Genomic DNA, 21,516 nt, shown 5'->3' with positions numbered 1-21,516 from the left:
GAAGTATTGTGTACCTAATCATACCTCATACTACATTGCTTGTTTTAATTTTGACATAAATGTACGCTATTGTATTATTGTTTTGTATGACAACATTGAAATACATGTACTGAGTATATATTTCTCTGTCTGTGTGTTTCGCACAAGAATGCCTCTGTGTTAAAATGCTATATATTTCTCTGTCTGTGTGAAAACAAAAATTGTGTGTTTTTCTTTTTATTTCAGTTTCATGAACTGGCACAAACATTTCTTTATTGCTTAATAATTTAGGACTAAAAACATTTAGTACAGTACATTTTCCTAGTTCGAATCATCTAGTATCAACTCTAAGGAAACTAGTTGAATCATCTAGTATCAACTCTAAGAAACTAGTTGAATCATCTAGTATCAACTCTAAGAAACTAGTTGAATCATCTAGTATCAACTCTAAGAAACTAGTTGAATCATCTAGTATCAACTCTAAGGAAACTAGTTGAATCATCTAGTATCAACTCTAAGAAACTAGTTGAATCATCTAGTATCACCTCTAAGAAACTAGTTGAATCATCTAGTATCACCTCTAAGAAACTAGTTGAATCATCTAGTATCAACTCTAAGAAACTAGTTGAATCATCTAGTATCAACTCTAAGGAAACTAGTTGAATCATCTAGTATCAACTCTAAGAAACTAGTTGAATCATCTAGTATCAACTCTAAGAAACTAGTTGAATCATCTAGTATCAACTCTAAGAAACTAGTTGAATCATCTAGTATCAACTCTAAGAAACTAGTTGAATCATCTAGTATCAACTCTAAGAAACTAGTTGAATCATCTAGTATCAACTCTAAGGAAACTAGTTGAATCATCTAGTATCAACTCTAAGAAACTAGTTGAATCATCTAGTATCAACTCTAAGAAACTAGTTGAATCATCTAGTATCACCTCTAAGAAACTAGTTGAATCATCTAGTATCAACTCTAAGGAAACTAGTTGAATCATCTAGTATCAACTCTAAGAAACTAGTTGAATCATCTAGTATCAACTCTAAGAAACTAGTTGAATCATCTAGTATCAACTCTAAGAAACTAGTTGAATCATCTAGTATCAACTCTAAGAAACTAGTTGAATCATCTAGTATCAACTCTAAGAAACTAGTTGAATCATCTAGTATCAACTCTAAGGAAACTAGTTGAATCATCTAGTATCAACTCTAAGAAACTAGTTGAATCATCTAGTATCAACTCTAAGAAACTAGTTGAATCATCTAGTATCAACTCTAAGAAACTAGTTGAAAACACTCAGGAATTTTGATGACTAGTGGTGTTTTATAAGGTGCTCAACTTTATATATGGGTCATTCCGTGTCAAATCAACTTTATATATGGGTCATTCCGTGTCAAATCAACTTTATATATTATTATTATTTATTATTATTATTATTTATTATAAACGTCACGTTAAAAAACATGAAAATTGTTTTCCAGTGTGGATCATACAATAAAAACACTGAAAGGAGATAAAATGGTAACAAGAAAGGAAGAACCATAAAAAGATAAACGGTACAAATTACACAGAGAAATTTACAACCATCAAAAAATAAAAAATACAAAAATACAAAAATACAAAGGCGACGACCAACAAATTAAAACCATCGAAGGTAGAGGAGCAATTTAAAGGCACAAGAACAAAGGAGGCCTACACAGACTTTCAGTGGATGCCAGCGAACCAGGGGATTATCTTTTGAATTTAGAGTTGAATAGGTGGCAAGCATTGGGCAGGAATGACATTCTGAAGCGCTTAGTGTTGGTACGTGGAGGACGAATTCTTCCTGATTTGCTGACAACCACTGAAGAATGAAGTGGATGGGTAGGATCTTGCATAATGTCTTGAACCTTAGAGGTAATGGCCGATTCAAAAATACAATGTAAGTTTTTTATGTCCAAGCCAATTGTTTTGGAAGCCACTCTGGTGACACGCTCCAGTCTGTGACTGTCTCTGGCTCTAAGATTACCATACCACACACAAATGCAGAAGTTGATAATAGATTGGATAACACTTTGATAGAAAAGAAATAAAATGTCATTGCAAACATTAAATGATTTAAGCTTCCGGACAAAAAACATCCTCTGGTTAGCCTTAGCGACAAGTTTCTGAGTATTAATTTTCCAATTTAAATTGCTGTCAATGGAAGTGCCAAGATATTTAAAGTTATTGACCACCTCAACCCTGGTGCCATTAATATAAATAGGTTCTGTACCAGTCTTGGTTTTACGGAAGTCAAACACAATTTCTTTAGTTTTGGACACATTCAGTGCTAAATGATTAAGATCACACCAGTTTACAAAATTAACAACCTCTTTACGGTAAGAAGATTCATCATTCATAGAAATCAAACCGGTAAGCGACGTGTCATCAGCATATTTGATTATGGGACATGAAGTATCACTGTGTCTGTAGTCACTAGAATAGAGAGAAAATAACACCGGGGACAACACACAACCTTGAGGAGCGCCGGTATTAGTATGCATTTGATCAGAAATTGAGTTCATAAATAAAACCCTTTGAATTCGATCAGTTAAGAAACTGTTAATCCACAATGAAATATAGGGATTGACACACATTCTATTTAATTTTACAGTCAATAAATGAGGCTGAATTGTATTAAACGCCGAAGAGAAATCTACAAACAGAGTTCTGACATAGTTACGAGGTTTATCCAAATGTTCATAAATGTAATGCACAAGGGTTAAAATGGCATCATCCACACCTCTTCCCTGGCGATAAGCAAACTGGGCAGGGTCAGTGTAGGCTTTAGTCTGAGCCAGGATAATATTCTTAATAACATTTTCAAAGCATTTCATAACTGATGATGTGAGAGCAATCGATATGGGTCATTCCGTGTCAAATCAACTTTATATATGGGTCATTCCGTGTCAAATCAACTTTATATATGGGTCATTCCGTGTCAAATCAACTTTATATATGGGTCATTCCGTGTCAAATCAACTTTATATATTGTTTTCTCTGTTTGCTATAACTTAGTATGGTGGATGTGTGTTAGTTCGTGGCATCAACAACATGGAGTCCATGTTGGAAATCATTAACTCCTTTACGCTAATACGACATTTTACCAACGCCCAATTTGCATATAGCGCAAAACTAAGCATAAAACAAATTTGCTTACCAGATTAATGATGCACATAATGTAGCATTTGTGGCTGGTTTTGTGCTATTTTCTTGCTATCCAGAAACATTTAAGCCATGTTGTTCTGCTTTAAAGCTGCTCAATGATATTCCGCCCAGGACTGCATATTTTATTGATTCATGACAGTTATTATTTATTGAAAAATGTCTTTGTCAAACAGACTTCTTGTGTGGGAAGATACAAGGTTACATTTTAAAAGATTTAAATGTTTGAAACATTACAAATATTCCACTGGACAATTTTATTGACTAATTGAACATCTATCACTGGTTCAAGAGAGCCTACTTTTATATAATTTATTTATTTATTTAGTTAGTTCTTGTTTACCCTGGGGAAACCTTTCAAGGGGAACATTGATTTTGAAAAGGTGCCCAGCATTAAACCATCTATTTATATTCCGCTTGTGGGGTTTTGCCGTAGTTTGTAGACTCTTTATGTGTGCACTTTTTGTACACGATGTATTGTAATACCTACACTACATATCACTTTAATTAAAAACTTAAGCTCAAAGTGCACAACAATTATTCATGTACAATACATATCATTATTTCATGGCCAAGGCACTTAGTGATTAAAATGAAGCTAATCTGTAAATTAACTATAATAAACATTAAAAATGAAAGAATATGTTTTGTTTTTGTTTTATGGCCTGACCACACCCTTTTTGTGCTAAATTGAGGCAATTTAATCTTACTGTACATTGGACATGTAAAAGTACCTGCATTCTCATCATTGCAATTAGTGTATGCAATTATGATTAACTTAAATTGAGTAGATCGTGGGACCATATAATGTCATCATTGTTCATCGCAATAGCGAATGGGTTGAATTTCTAGTTAAAGCTATGGGTTACTTTTTCAAAATGTCCACAGTTTTACATTAAACTTACAGGGTTTGAAGATAATGATACTAGAAAGTTTCCCTTCAAATATTACTTACTGAGGTGCTCTTGTTTTTGAGAAACGAGTAAACCAAGTCACAAAAATTATGTTCGTCTCAGTGAGACGAAAATTAATTAGCATTTACTGCAATACAGCTGCTAAAAACCAAAAATGTACAGTTTACAAAAACAGTCATTAAAGCCATTGGACACTTTCGGTAAACAGTCACTTAATTGTCCAAAGGCCCACACTTCGTGTATCACAACTGACAAATAACAAACCTGTGAAAATTTAGGCTCAATCGGTCATCGGAGTCGGACGAAAATAACGGGGAAAACCCACCCTTGCTTCCGCACGTTTCGCCCTGTCATGACATGTGTTTAAAATAAAACTGTAATTCTCGACAACGAGAATTGATATTTGTTTTAATGTTTTCTCGAAAAGTAAAGCATTTCATGGAATAATATTTCAAGAGAAGTCTTTCACTATTACCTTCTGTAAACCCTGTTAGTTATTTGTAAATCTGTGAACTTTTCTTTTCTTTCTGTGCCGAATGTGTATAATGGCTTTAAAGGCAATGGACACTGACAAATGGTAATTACTCAAAATAATTTTCAGCATAAAACCTCAATTGGTAACGAGTAATGGGGAGAGGTTGATAGTAAAAAACATTGTGAGAAACGGCTCCCTCTGAAGTGACATAATTTTCGAGAAAGAAGTAGTTTTCCACGATTTTGATTTCAAGACCTCAAGTATAGAGTTTGAGGTCTCAAAATCAAGCATCTAAAAGCACACAAATTCGTGTGACAAGGGTGTTTTTTTTTCATAGTTATCTCGCAACTCCGACGACCAATCAAGCTCAAATTTTCAAAGGTTTGTTATTTTAAGCATATGTTGATATACACCAAGTGAGAAGACTGGTGTTTGACAATTACCATTACTGTCCACTGTCTTTAAAACTATTACATAAAAATAATAAAATATCAGATTGGACTTGTCCGTAGATTGTTATTTCTGCATCACAGGGCAAGTCCAATCAGTGTTCATTTGACAACCACTAGTCAATGTTCCATGGTTACATGCATGATACATGTACATCCTAGCTAGGTACCAGGCAAAATGGCTCTGAATGGTCCACAATAGTCAACTACAGTCCCTCGCTCAAATTTGTTCAAGGTTCAAGGTCAAATTTCATAATACTAACCCCAACCCAGCTGCCCCAACCTCGTTCCCAGGGGTAATCAATGTTTTTTCAGCATGTGCTGCTCCCTAATAACCCCCTGGCATTGGTTAATTGAAATGTGCCAGTATATGCACTACTTCTAATTAGGCCTGCGATCCACTCTACATGTGTGCTCAAGTATGGCTGCCTGCGATCCACTCTACATGTGTGCTCAAGTATGGCTGCCAGCAAAAAAAGGTAGATGTCAAAGACTAACCCCCTCCCTCTTCTTTGATCTTGTGATGTGTCTCTAACTCAGTACAATTTTAATAGAAAATAAAAACGAAATTCCCTGCGCGCACTAAAAAAACATTCAAGTTTATTTACCGATCACAAAAACTGTATGCAGTTCAGGGTGACTGTATAAATGATTCATTCGAAATGGAATCGCATGACTTTTGATTCCTGTACATTTTGAACTCCGCATACAAAAACATCCTATTTGAAGGCAGTGGACACTATTGGTAATCACTCAAAATAATTATTAGCATAAAACCTTACTTGGTAAAGAGTAATGGTGAGAGGTTGGTGGTATAAAACATTGTTCAAATTTTCACAGGTTTGTTATATTCTGCATATGTTGAGATATACCACGTGAATATAGACTGGTCTTTGACAATCACCAATAGTGTCCAGAGTCTTTAAGGCCATACAAGAGTTTTAAACAAGCATGGGCGAAAAGCAGTCACTTTTGGGAGTCACATCCCTGCCACGGATTAGTGATGAGAGGTATCGATATGATGCTGTACTAACCCTAACAACTCGAACACTAACAGTGGCTTGGCAAAAATGCTAAACTTTACATGATTTTCAAAAAAACAGGGACTTTTATCTATGGGGCAGACTCATTACTTCATAAAAACGGTCCAGAAACACGTAGGAAGGAAATTCCATTACAGAACTAGGAAAGCACTTGGAATAATAATGAACAGTGGTTCTTCATCAAACTCACAATTGCATTTACTTGAATACTAAACAGGACTGTGCAGGCCAAGGCCAGTGATCTTAGCATCGAGCCAGTAAACTCAAGACTGAACAAATCTAGTGTTTTTAATTTTAAAGTATCCGGCAATACTTAACTGTGCAAAAAATGAGCTTAAATACATGACCAAATTATGTTGAAATGTTGACTTTGAGTCTGATAAATGTTAATCTTAAAGTACACTTACAAAAGAGACAAAGTCTTCTCAGTGTGTGCATGTCCAAGTAAAAACATACTGGAGTGAAAGTTTGATCTTAAAGTACACTTACAAAAGAGACAAAGTCTTCTCAGTGTGTGCATGTCCAAGTAAAAACATACTGGAGTGAAAGTTTGATCTTAAAGTACACTTACAAAAGAGACAAAGTCTTCTCAGTGTGTGCATGTCCAAGTAAAAAAAAAAATGGAGTGAAAGTTTGATCTTATTATGATTCTGGTCTTATACAAATATTTCTGGTTCAGTTCAAACTTAAGAGCAACCCTGCTCGTGATTTCCCATAACATTCAAGTCATGCTCAATCTCACTACAATCTTTACATCTCACATTTCATTTCCTGTCTGCATCACTTTCTCTTCCTGATAACACACAGAACAGCATTTTTTTCCTCATCTTTTTTTCTTCTTACATGTTTTTTTTAAAGGGTGGAGTGCATAAAAGTGTACCAGAGGGTAATGGTTGTAAATGACCAGACGTTGTCAAGTTCCTTTAAGGATGCTTCCACAGCCCATCTTACCTCTCCCCGGTAACCACTTGAACATCCCTTGAACATCCCTAATGTTCTTGCTCTTTAAATACACACGCACTGTATGCATTAGAGGTCTCCCTAGGGAGAAACTAGACTGATGGAATGTTGTCTTTAAGCGGGATTGTACACACAACGACGACGTAGGGGTAAAAACTGAGATTGTATTCTTTAAGACTGATGCGATTATCTGTTTGCCATATTGCTGCTAATTACAGTCAAACTGACCTCCTCAACACCAGGGCCCAATTTAATAGAGCTGCTTAAGGCAAACAATTTTGCTCATTGTTTTTTTTTGCTGCGCACAAATTAGCAGGATATCAGTCAAAGATGTGCAAGTGACACGGTGTTTTGACTGGTAATCTTATTCTGGTAAACAACATTTTGTTGTGCCTCAATGGCTGAAAACTTAAAATCTTATATTTGGTTGAGATTGGACACCTTTAGTAACTGTCAAAGACCAGTCTTCTCACTTGGTGTATCTCAACACTATGCATATAATAACAAACTTGTGAAAATTTGATCTAAATTGGTTGTCAAAGTTCATTATCATCATCATCAATCGTCATAGGCTGCTGCCCATTGATGCAACAACCGCCCACCTCTCCTTGGTTGTGTGGCTGGTGCAGGAATGATTTTACCTCGCTGTAGGGCAGCCACAGTTAGTTCAGCCATGCCGAGGCCACTGAAAAGTTGCAAGATAATTAATAATTGAAGAAAAAACACCCTTGTCACACGAAGTTGTGTGCTTTCAGATGCTTGATTTCAGGACCTCAAAATCTAATTCTGGGAAATCGCAAAATCAAATTCAAATGTTTTAGTGGAAAATTACTTCTTTCTCCAAAACTATTACTTCATAGGGAGCTGTTTCTCACAATGTTTTATACTATCAACAGCTCTCCATTGATTGTTACCAAGTAAGTTTTTATGCTAATAATTATTTTGAGCAATTACAAGTGTCCAATGCTTATAGTTATTTTGAGCAATTACAAGTGTCCAGTATCTTTAATAGCACTCTGCACTCATACTACAAATAGAAGCTTATTGCTAGGATTTCAGACAATTCCTTACTCTATTGATGAAAGATGTAAATCACTTGTTCATTCATGACCTTTTGAAGCAGAAACCTGGTCTACTTTGAGATTGACAGAGATTGAGATTTAAAACCGACGTGCTTCATAAGATCACAGAAAGGTCAAAGATGTTATCAAGAAGATCTAAGAACTAAAATGAAGATGAGCTATTGAGCATCACACTACAAAGTCAAGTAGGTGAGAGAATGACAGCCTGGGAATTTCATCTTTAAAAGGACAAGGCCTTTTTCATTTTGAAAAGGGCACTTCCATTAAAAAATCTTAAAGTCTTGGAACTTTTGAAGGGGCACCAAGGCCAGGACCAGGGGCAACAGCTAGGCCTTTACATGCTGCTACACTCCGCCAATGGTCAGCCATTCTAGGAGTCAAATTGCATGTGAGACAACATGCGAGTCAAACCACATGCTCGTTGCCACAAATTGCTAAACTAAATGAACATGCGAGTCAAACCACATGCTCGTTGCCACAAATTGCTAAACTAAATGATTTGTTTTCTTTTTTCGGTGAGGGTTCACGGAAGCACCATATTATGTGTAAAGCTTTTTTGAGTAATGTTGGTTCTCAGAAGAATTGATGGTTGACATCTCAATTATATTATCAGTATGCTCTGATTGTCTTCAGGAGAAATTGTACCATACAAATATTTGTATTTCCATTTGCAAGAATGTTTGTACATTATTTTTAAAAAGAATTTTACAAGATTTGTTTTGATTAAAAAATAGCCTTCATTCTGCTTGTTTTCTAATTTCATATTATGACTTGCACAATCTGATGTTTTGCCACAAGTACCTCCAGGCTTAAAATATCAAGGAGCAACCACGTCAATGACCTAATGTGTGCTCCTTGAAATTATCCAGAAGAAATTTAAATTTCCTTTCTCAGGGGTGACAATCACAGATGAAAAACTGCCTCCCCCTTCCAAGACTGTGAAGTAGCACGCCACGTACCTTACAATTCTATCAAACCAAAGAAAAAACAAGGGTTGTCTCTCCCAAAGGAAACGATCTTTCAAAGAAAAGAAAAGATAAGGAAAAGGTAGAAATTATAGATAAAAGAGGAAATCTGAGACTAAGACCTGAAATTGGTCCAGATATACACCCTAGAGTAACAGATTTAAGCCCCACAAGGCTTCTCCAAGTTAATCACTGACCAAAACTTGACAACAGCCCTTTTTGTATTGCGCATTTTTACTTTATTTTTTTTCTTCTAGATATTCACCTGAGAGTGAAGGGTTTAAGCCCTGCAAGGATTCTTCAAGGAAGATTGTCCAGTTCTTTTGAGATGGAGAGAATGAAGTTAATCACCGACCGAGACTTGACCTGTGCTTTTTTGTTTTGCACATTTTTATTCATTTTTTTTTTCTAGTCAGAAGTCAACCAAAAATGCTGAAATTGAGGAATAATGAGATTAACCGGAGGGATACTGTCGGACACTTTACAGACTAAGGAGGGAGACCTCTTGGGATAATTATTTTCAAAAGATTTGATGAAGAAGACAAGAAAGTATTTCTCAAGAGATACAGTCAAGGAACAAACAAACTTTTGGTTCAGCTGAAAACAAAGACCTAACGATATTATTCTTCAAAACAGAACACACATTTTGTGACAGGGTGCACCAATGAGGGACAAACAGACAGGGAAAATCTGCATGTAGGACTATTTTTTAGTACTGTTTGTTGTTGACAGCTAAGGTTTCATTAGTTGTTTTTCCCCTTCAATATTCTCTAAGAAGAGCCCTAGAGGATTTTTAATAGTTTTTTTAAAAGGTAACTCAAAAATATCAAAAATTAAATTATTTTTAATTTTGTTTTTCCTGGAAACTTATTTTGATCAATGAAGTGGTTAAAAACAAAAGTCAGATTATTGATTTTGTAGAAATGAATCATATTACAGCTCCAAAGTCAATTCAGTTTAGCAATTCACTCATTTTCCAATAGACAGAAAATAACAATACATGTGTAGATCCACATGCTAAATATGGTGCAAACAAATGCAAAAAAATATCTTTCAGAACAAAGTTTGAAACAAGATCATTGAATGTCAACAATAAGAAAGGGTATGTACATTCTACACAAGAATATTTCATTCAGCAAAACCTCAAATTCAACCCAGTATTTATAGCATCAAGATGTTTTCATGGACTAAAAAAAAATTCCCTGTACAAAATAGAACAGATTTTTAAACACCGTTCTAACGCCGAGTAGAAGCCTGTACTTATTTCCTTCTTCGATAAGGATTATATCTTTTGGAAAATAATTGCATCACACAACTTAATTTGACCATATAGGCAGAGCCCTCTTTAGTTTTCTTTCCTCCAAGATTCAAGCATGATATTTGGCCCTTGGGAAAACAGTAGGAATATTTTCATAATTACAAGGGCGTAGCTAGATGAACACGAAGTGTAAGTTTTAATAGACAAAGGTTATTAAGTCATAATTAATTTGATTTACCCCGAGGCAAAAATTCAGACAAAGAAATCAGACTAAAGTATGAAGAATAACATGCCTCAGCATTTTCACTTGCTGTACAAAAACTCATCTGCAATATTGCTCCGTATACTTCTGCCAACATCCCCCGAACAAGGCCTCTAGAATACAAGCTGACCTTAGACCTTAAAATCAATGGAAATCATGACTCATCCCAAGGAGGATGCTTCAGACAGGAATAATCTAGTCCTAGATGTGTAAGAACAAAACAAGTATGGAATTGTAAATCAACATAATAATAATAATTAACCATTCTTATATAGCGCATAACACATAGAAATCAAACATGTCCCTAAGCGCTCTTGAGAAAAACACAACAGAATACAAAGACAAGATGTACTTGGTAACAAACAAAATGGATGAATTAAATGTTAAATAAGTGCGTCTTTAAAGCAATCTTAAACTTAATAATGGAGTCAATGTTTTTTATGTGTTCCGGGAGATTGTTCCATAAAGGTTGAGGCAATGTGAACGAAGCTGCGTTCACCATATTATTTGGTCATCAGTGGTGGAATAACAAACAACTTTTTCTTATTAGAACGAAGATTTCTAGAAGGTGTGTACAATGTTAACAGCTCGGTCAAATAAGGAGGCGCAAAATCATAAAAACATTCATATGCTAACAACAATATTTTGAATGAAATGCGAGAGTGAATAGGTAGCCAGTGTAAGTCTCTTAGAATAACAGACACAGATTCATGTTTCCTATTACGATAAATAAGACGAGCTGCAGAGTTCTGCACAACCTGCATCTTTTGCACTTGACGAACCGAAATCCCAGAAAGGAGGGTATTGCAAAAATCAGGCTGACACACCACAAAAGCATGAATCAAGCGAATCAGATTGCGAATTTTCCCAATTTTGTGAAGTGCAAAAGATGCTGATCTGCATTTCTGTTAAACAAAACTGTCCATAGTGAAATTATCATCAAATATTGCACCCAAATTACGACACTTCCTGCAAAATTAATCAACAGCTTCAATGAGTATTTACTCACGCTTAAAGTTTGGGTTTTTAACATGTGACCCTTAAAGACATGTAAACTAACAAATTGTTGATTTGCGGAGAAACGTTTATTTTAAGATTGTCAGCTGATAGGTTGTGAGTCAGGTAAAATTAACAGTTTTTAATTTAAGTCAAAATTTTGAACCCAGAAAAATTCAAAGAATTAACACATTTTTGAAACTGGACAATTACTTGATATCCAGATATAACAAAAAATCAAAATAGCTTGTCTGATCTCTCGCCTGCACAGCCCTAGAAACTCGTTACAGCTAACCTTACTCGGTCAAATCGTATTCTCAGTGAAGCAACAATTAAGTCATCCAAATCCTATCCTTTGTCACTTTGTATCAAACACCTTTTATTGACAGGAAATAACTAATACTCTGCAGAGGCCCTTTCTCAAAACCTCAAGATCTTGAATTTCTTCATTTGAATCCGATGCAGACAAGGGGGGTATCGGATCCCATTCAGAGACGACTCGTTCATTGTCACATTCTTATCACCTTCATGTAATCAATCCCATAACCGGATGATTCCTAAAAGCAAAGACGAGGCACGTTTGGCTCACAGATTTATTTCTCTTTAAATATTTCTTTTTTTTTTTACTATGGCAATTTTTTTCACCATTCAAGTGGAAAATTAGAAAACAGTTTTTTAGAATTAAGTTGAAGATGTCATTATTTTAAAGATATGATTTCATTTCCATATTGAATGAAAGACTCTAATACATTGTAAACAGTGTTGGTCTATTTGATTTCATGAGAGTTTTACTAGCAATTATGATCATTCATCAACAAAACAATTAGTTTTGTGTTACTTTATTAAATTAATTTATAATACAACAAAAGTAAGATTTAAAATTTGTTTTAATGAACAGCAATGACAACAGTTTTTGTTTTCTCTGCTTCCTATATAAATGCATTTCAACAACTGTTTTTGAAACAATATTTTTACTTTAAGTCAATCAAAAAATTCAGAAAAAATGAGCTCTGGCTTAGCAGGAAAAACACCTTTAAAGAACCTGGACACTATTGGTTATTGTCAAAGACCAGTCTTCTTATTGGTGTATCTCAACATACTCATCAAATAACAAACCTGTGACAATTTGAGCTAAATTGGTCATCGAAGTTGCAAAATAATAATGAAAGAAAAAACACCCTAGTCACACTGATGCTTGATTTCGAGACCCAAAGTTCTAAATCTGATGCCTCGAAATCAAACTCGTGGAAAATTACTTCTTTCTTGAAAACTATGTTACTTCAGAGGGAGCTGTTTCTCACAGTGTTTTATACTATCAACATCTCCCCATTACTCGTTACCAAGCAAGTTTTTATGCTAAAAATTATTTTGAGTAATTACCAATAGGTAACTCAAAACAATTGTTGCTAAAAAAACTTACTTGGTAGCAAGCAATGGAGAGCTGTTGATAGTATAAAACATTTTGAGAAATGGCTCCCTCTGAAGTAACATAGTTTTTTAGAAAGAGGTAATTTCTCACTCATGCATCTTAAAGCACACAAATTGCAACATTGTAACAAGGGTGTTTTTTTCTTTCATTACTCTCTTACTTGAGCCCAGATTTGAACAGGTTTGTTATTTTATGCATATGTTGGGATACACACACTAGTCATTAACAAATACCAAAGGTGTCCAGTGCCTTTAAGCATAAAAACAGTTTTAAGAGCCAAGTCTGTGTCTTGCTACTCAATACGTGTTTCTATTTTTAGTTTTTAAAATTAATTTCTAAATGCCTTTGTGTATTTATTTTTGTTATTATCGGTTTTACTTTGATTTGAGCCAAATCATTATTAGAACGAACTACATGGACATTGTGTACAGATTAATGGTAAACTATCCGACTGTGTTTTAAGACTTTCAATTTCATGTAAGACGCTTTATTAAAAATAACCTATTATTATTTAATATTATTAGTATCTAGCATTACATGGTTATGTGCCTGTAGACAAAGGTCCTTTTACAGGCAGTGTTCACTATTGGTAATTACTTAAAATATTTATTAGCATAAAACCTTACTTGGTAATGTGTAATGAGGAGAGGTTGGTAGTATAAAACATTGTGAGAAACGACTCCCTCTGAAGTGGAGTAGTTTTTGAGAAAGAAGTAGTTTCCACGAATTTGATTTTGAGACCTCAGATTTAGAATTTGAGGTCTCGAAATCAAGCATCTGAACGCACACAACTTTGTGTGACAGTGGTGTTTTTTCTTTCATTAATATCTCGCAACTTCGACGACCGATTGAACTCAAATTTCACAGGTTTGTTATTTTATGCATATGTTGAGATGCACTAACTGTGAAGGCTAGTCTTTGACAATTACCAATAGTCACCACTGCCTTTAAAACTAATGGTGGGGGCTTTCCCAGCAATGCACAGGATAATCCTAATAAGTCTGCAGGAACTCTCCATATGTTTACAGCCATGTATCCTGTGCACAGTGCGCTGTACGTTTAAACAATGTGGATTAAATTCCACACTAATCAAGCTGGACAAACACGTAAATTATTGTTCCCACAGGCTGCCAATATGATACTCTCTGATGATTGAGCCCTAATTTAATTGAACACGGGACAAATTAGATCAGGTCCGACAGGGGTGCTTAAAGATGAACTCATATTGGTTTTTCGGAAGTGTGGATTCAATTACAACATAAAACCATTGTGGAATGACTTGTGACTCAAATTCCAGTCAAGATTTGTTATGGCTCGGACTCCGTCTCGAGTCATGATGGTCAATGACTTGGAATTGAACTAACACTTGACAACCATTATACAATTTTTTTTAAATAAAAGCTTTGTGTTTTTGTTACAACAGATGTTTTGTGGATATAGGATTAAAGATCAAGCATCACTGATCCACCATAGATACCAGTGACACCATTATCACATAGTTTAACCAATGGGTTAACCGCTAAACTATTTCATTATTTGTTGTTAAATACTTACCGTAAAAGAATTTGTTCCAGGAAGTCTCTCGTCCCAGCAAATCCAATACTAGAAAAAAGAAAAAGACAACAACAAATCGATGAATCATCAAGAGCACCTAGAGGTTGATTTTAAGAAGCTAGATACGGTGAGAAACTTCTCCAAGGAGGTTTGGGCTGTTTGATGGGACGTCACCAATCACTAAAGATCATTTTGCTTGGTTTGAGTAGTTGTTATGCAAATAAGTTCTGTTTGAGATGAAAGCAGTGTTCCCATGGCAATTACGATTCTGGTCTGAAAATAAACACACCATCTTAGAAGGAAAAAAGCAATTTACAGCATCCAGTTAGTTTAGGAAGGAGGTGTGAGCACTTTTTTTTTAAGTGCACATGACTTTATCACTTCTTGTTAGCCTGGGTTGGCCATTCACACTAGCCTCTAGCATACATTGTCCAATAAAAACTGCACTACAGGCTAGTAAGCACCACTTCTCAACTTGCCCTGTGGGCTACTCAAAACTGTACCACTTTAAGTGAATAATAACTTTTTCTCAAGTGTTAAGTTATTTTATAGTGTGAAAATTTCATTTCACCGGGAAACTGGTTGTGATCACAACAATGATTCTATAGGCCTACATGTCTACAAACTGGGCGACTAAAACTTCCTGGGGGCAAGTCAAATGTAGTTTAATTAGGCAGGTGGTTACTTTACAAAAGCTGAAGCGCAAGACCTGATAGCTTTGGTCAGGAATGCAACTTTTCAATTTAAAAAACAAACAAACAAACAAACAAACAAACAAACAAACAAACAAACAAACAAACAAACAAACAAAACAGCAATGCTCAATCAACTTGATATACCCTTTTTTCAGTTTTCTGTGACACTGACAAGACAAAAAGGAGGGGACTCAGCTGATTAGCTGAAAAGTTCCATAAATTGGTTGTATTTAACTCTGAACTGTAAAGACCAGGTAACCCTTGCTTATAAAAGGAGTTACAAGATACCACACTAGCCAATAGTGAGCATCTTATTTTTCAAGAGTTATAAAGATGACAGACTGGGCAGGTTTTACTAAAGATTTTTTTTTTACCCATACACCGATGTGTGTTAGCACTGTATACTCAGTACTTTCCCGAGTCCTGTGAACAAATATCACAGGCATGTTACTCGGGTGGGATTCGAACCCACAACCCTTGATATTTTAGAGCAGTGTCTTACCAACTAGACTACCGAGGTTGCCCGGTAGCTGGGCAGGTTTTGGTTATGTGCTATAAATTATGAGCCGGTGAGCCCCAACCCCCTTCATGAATATCAAAAATTAGAAAGAGACATCTCCTTCAAACATAATATGATTTTATGTGTTCTTCTATTGTGCAATGTATACATTGTGCCTGAATGGCGTCTAGGCTCTGCAGCTCTTTTGTAAACGTGTGATGTTGCACGTAGCATAGTCCCATCATCAGTTACACTGCTATATCTACTTAACTGGCAATTTAGAACCAGAAATGAAAAGAGCAGGATGTGAGTTATTCTGAGCTCTGAGGATCGTGATACTGTGTTTCCGGTTCAAATACACCCAATCACACTTTAACCAACAGGATAACATCAACAACAACAACAACTAGGTCAGATACCTGATGAAAATTGATATTGCCACCTTGCTACAACTAGATCAATTAACCTAGTTCTCAAGTGCCAGTTATTGATTACTGGGAGCTTATTCAATAAGACAATATCAAAACAAATTATGTATACTTGAAGACAAATATTTTTCAAACCACCTTGTAAACCCATTGGTTTTACTACACTGCTTCAACATTTAACCCACTGAATACGCCATCCACTTCTAATAAAAATTCAATTCCCCGCAAAACCTGGACAAAGTGGAGCCTTGAACGGCTCTGATTGCTCCAGAGACCATATCTAATCTCAAAGCTTTGAGGACACCTCTCTGTTCTTCTCACCCTCGGCCCACGCAGTAAATTTTTCCAGCTCAATCCTAAAACACCCTGCATGATCGGACTATTGCTCCTAGCCTGCCCACTGCCTCCTTGCAGTTTCAAGACTTCACAAACAAGAAACACACGATTTGACGATTCAATTTCTTGAACCGACAACAGCTGGCACAGCTCGTGGCAACATTTCTGCCAATTTGACAAATCTCTGGCCTTGGGAGTCCCGCTCAGAAGGTGAATAAGTTTGAATAATTTAAGCTACAAGTAGTGTGGATATCAACTCACTTCATGGTGTGTAGAATGATCGTAAAAGCACTTCAGAGCACATCCCGGGAGATGTTCTTGGCGAGTGAATAAATGAACCTGTTTAGTATTCCTGATTCCAATTGATAAATAATGTACCATCCACAATTTCCATCGCATGTGTGTAACCGACATTCATGTATTAGAAACACGACATCCTCAAACTTCAGGTAAAATTCCTCCAGACTACAGAGACCGCCCACAATTTATTTTTTAAGACAAGGATCTTAAAGGCAAGGTAAACCTGCAAAACTTAATTATCATTAAAAATTACTTTGGTAAGATAACATTTTGAGAAACAATTCCCTTCTCATGAATGTGGTTTAAGAGAAGGGAATCAAGGGATTAAGAGAAAGTTTGTCAAATTGTGTATTCCAATTTTTGATTATTCTTCCTGCTTGGACATAACAATTGATAAAATATTGAGACTGCTAACATTAGCACTAGCAATCTGGAGGTCACAGGTTCAAATCACATTCTTGCAAGTTTTCTTTCTACGCAATATTGCTTTAAAAAACAAACCCAGTCAGTTCCCCTTGTGGTTTATAACTTGAAAATATGTGAGTTAAAACTCAGGTTTACAGGTATTCAAATTATCAAATATTTGTTTTATATACAGGTTGAATTGGCTTCAAGCATGTTGTGTTTGTGCTGTGTGCAGGGGCATGGCAAGACACATTTTATATGTTATACAATACATGAACATGCTTCCCACGTAAATGCCATTGACAAACAGGCACTCCATTATCTCCATTAAAAAAAATTCAATCAATTCTACAAATACAAATATATCTTAGGAAATATTGCGCATGCATGCATATATTTATTCAAGTCGATCCGTCTGCAGAAAAGTAAGTTCAAATTAACTTTCTGAACAGATCGTTATTCACATCATTGATTAGTCTATTTATTTTAAAATCAATTAATACAAAATTAATCGGGTTACCATTTGTTAAAGGGTGTTGACAACATTGGTAGGTTTGAAAATTAAAAAGTTAGCAGATTTGCACTGACTTACATGAACAATATTTTTAAATTATAATGTAGTTTTGAGAAATGAGTATAACAATTAGTTTTGATCTGATAGGTCCAAAACCCAATTTCTAAAAACATTGAAAACAAATTAGTTTGTTTTCCCCCTAAGAACATTGTCCAATTTATGAGGTATAACTTGTACATGATTTATTGGATCACATCAAGCACAGATACTGGTCTTTGACCCGAACCAATATTTACCAAGTACTTTCAAGGGGGCCACTCACTCACATCGCAAATTGTAAAATCTGAATTGAAAGATGAGCAGTCAAAACAAATGAAATTTGAGGCGTTTGATTATCCAGGGATGAAGTCTTATCGCTTGTCCTCATGTACCTTGAGAACGGCAGGTGTTGATCCTTAGGCTAAATAAAGTGAGAACAACAGTCAGCACTCCGTGATTTAATTAAAAGAACATGAAACACAATGCTATGATCTACAAGTTCTTCTGAAAACCGTTCTTATGTAGTGATGTTTCTTCAGGTGTCTCAAAGCGCTAAATTAATGCTTTTTCTGACAGGTAGGCCCCCTATTCTAAAAAAAATTAATTATCTCTTTCTCTTTATGATACTTGGTTCTTAAATTATGTACGTTACACAACAATTGGGACAACAGCTTTACGTCCCATCGTCAGGGAAGAAGCAAAAACGGTTAAGTGTCCTTGCTTAAGGCACAAGTGTCAAGACCCGGACTCGAACCCACACTCTTAAACAAGGGAGCTTGAGTCTGATGCACTTGGCAACTTGGCCACGACATAGCCACTTTAAAACACTGTACATGTAAATGTTTCCAGTCGGGCTTTAGACTAAATCCTCCAGGTGCCTCATTACATAGTTGATGAAATGTATTTGGCTAAAACAAAGACTAAGGGAATATGAATAAATGCATGTTGGCCCAACCACAGGCTACAGGGACCTTCCACCCACCTGTATACATTATCCACAATGTCTGGAACGTAGACAGTGTAAATAATTGAACAAATTACATGTAAGAGCCTATTTGAAGAAAGATTCCCAAAATAATGGGAAGAAGAATGTGTGGTGTTTACCAAGATTTGTTTTAACCTTTTAACTTTGCACACATACATTGTAGCTTGCAGTAAATTGCAGTAGATTTTTCAAAGATCTGGCTGTAAAATAAATGTTTACCAATACCTGCCGAGATTGAAATAACACTGGACCACATGTCTGAGATACGTGACTAATTAGCGCCCAGCCAGTAATCAGTGAGGCTCCTGTCCATTGGTGGAAAGGAAAGGAAGGATTGAGTCAACATCTGTCCCACTCTGGAGGTTGTTTTGGTCTTTATTGACAGTTTCTTCAGTTATTTTTTTCAAACTTTCTGATTACTCCAGGTCGAGTTCCACCATGACCACTCGTTGGTCGCACCACGAACTGGCATATGGAGGACCACAAATTGGTTTATTTGGAGAAAATCAAGCATTTTACAGGCAGTGGACACTATTGGTAATTAGTCAAAATAGTTTTTAGCATAAAACCTTACTTGGTAATGAGTAATGGGGAGAGATTGATAGTATAAAACATTGTGAGAATTGGCTCCCTCTGAAGTGACATAGTTTTTGAGAAAGAAGTAATTTTCCACTAATTTGACCTCAAGTTTAGAATTTGAGGTCTCGAAATCAAGCATCTAAAAGCACTCAACTTCGTGTGACAAGAGTGTTTTTTCTTTCATAGTTATCTCGCTACTCCGGCGACCAATCAAGCTCGAGCAAATTTTCACAGGTTTGTTATTTTATGCATAATGTTGATAGGCTATACACCAAGTAAGAAGACTGGTCTTTGACAATTACCAATAGTGTCCAGTGTCTTTAAGGCCAAATGAACAGACCTCATCATTACGTACAAACTGTAAATGAGATTTCAATCTTGCAACTATATGGAAGATCAATTTTTAAAATTTTAAATGCAAGTAACTTTTTGAAAGAAAAAAATTGCTTGGGTTGTAGAGCGATTACCAAAGAGTCATAGCCTACAGAACCTGTATATAGGATTTAAATATGATTCCTAAAGGATTCTTTCGAAAAATTTTGTCACCTCTTTGGTCTTGGATTCCTATAAGATTCCTATATAAAATTCTTCTAAGTAATGAATAGGGTAGATGGCCTTAGCTTCTAAGTTATATATTTATTTTTTAACAAAGTTAAATAGCCGATGCATGCTGCTCCGTGAAACACTATTTCCAAAAAGGTTATTAACAGCTACTTCTAAAGTTCTAGGGATCTTGAGTCTTGAGTAATTTAATCCCTATACAGCTCACGTAGGAAGCTAAACTGGGATGGTGCGTTGGTGACGTCATTGGTCGACGGTGCAAGGTGCGAAGAGAATAAATAAATAAAAAGGAAACGAAAAGGTTGTGCACTATTTACTACAAGGCAAGGGATAACTCTCCGCATGTCGCCACCACTTTTTCACTCATTTTTACAAAAGGATATCTCATTGAGGTTAATTAGATCATGGACGATTAGTAAATTATTTCATATCGAATGAAAAAGTGGTGTTGCCATAAACCAGAAACTTTTCCACAAAAAAATTATAGTTTCTAGAAGTATCAATCATGTCTATTACTGTGCCATCATTCATGCTATTGCTAAATTGTAGGATAACTTTCCGTATGGCGCCACCACTTTTTCACTCATTTTTACAAAAAGGGATATATCTCATCGAGGTAAATTAGATACTATATTATTTCATATCGAGTGAAAAAGTGGTGGCGCCATACGGAATCTTTTCCAAATTGTATGTACTACAAGTAGTCGTACTACTACTAGTACCACATTATCATACATACAGTTTAACAAGTATACAACACATGTCACATGTGTTTGAAGATGGCCTGTCACCGCCAGTCCGGGCTTCATAATCCACAGATCATGAGATCAAACTGAAACTGAAAGAGACAGCGGACAGAACCACATAAACATGGTAAATATTCATTAAAATGTAATTTAACGGTGAGCTAGCTTAGTCGAAGAACGTGAATACAACTGGAAAGTTGCTTTATATTTACCTCAGACTCTGACTATCCAGGGCGCAGTCGGAACAATTTCTTCTTCAGCAGGTCTCGTCGACACGACAGAAATCTTCACAGATTGTTGTTGTTTACGAAAATTGTGCAGACAAACCCACCGTACACAAGACATGTGTATAGACAGCATGCAGCACTGTCATAATACTAAAAACATATGCGCGAAGTCAGGGTTCTGAACCCATTCATTACCAGTCTTGTCAACAGAGGGCGCCCTCTCAAAATAATAAATTTTGTATTATTTTCACAGAAAAGTGGAAACAAAATAGTGTGAAAATAATTGTGAGATTTGTTTTTATAATAATTAAGCTAAACTGAGGACGACAATTATTTTTTTAATTACAACCAGCAAAAGGTTCAGTCTGCTGATAAGATTGTTTATAACAAATAGTTCAGACGAGCATTTTTTAAATATTTGCATTTTTCTGCTTCTGAACGTGGGTATTTGTTGCGTGCTTATAGTCATCAGAGCAATTAATCGACCCAGACAGTGGTGTGACCAGAGATGTTCTTATCTTTGTTGGGGGAGCGGAGGGGAAGGGCAATACCATTTATTTGTGAACTTCTCCCAATCTCATTTGTCGCGAGTTGAATACATGTACATGTGAACAGGGTTTTGACAATAACAACCAACGTTGGTCCAC

The 21,516-nt window shown here is 35.7% G+C and overlaps 1 protein-coding gene across 1 annotated transcript in view; it reads right to left on the bottom strand.

Annotated features, from left to right (window-relative positions):
* LOC117295442 (myogenesis-regulating glycosidase-like) overlaps window positions 1-20,977 on the bottom strand; it is a 41,118-nt gene extending 20,141 nt beyond the window's left edge. Inside the window, exons 1-2 of the mRNA XM_033778102.1 lie at window positions 20,855-20,977; window positions 14,556-14,603 (exon numbers count right to left, since the gene is read on the bottom strand). The gene's annotated coding sequence lies outside the window, so the exon portion shown is untranslated. The remainder of the gene's footprint in view (window positions 1-14,555; window positions 14,604-20,854) is intronic.
* Window positions 20,978-21,516: the final 539 nt, after the last annotated feature.

Source organism: Asterias rubens, chromosome 10 (genome assembly GCF_902459465.1).
Source record: "Asterias rubens chromosome 10, eAstRub1.3, whole genome shotgun sequence".
Classification (NCBI taxonomy): domain Eukaryota; kingdom Metazoa; phylum Echinodermata; class Asteroidea; order Forcipulatida; family Asteriidae; genus Asterias; species Asterias rubens.
The sequence above is the reverse complement of the archived record's forward strand: the minus strand, read 5'-3'. Positions and strand labels throughout refer to the sequence as shown.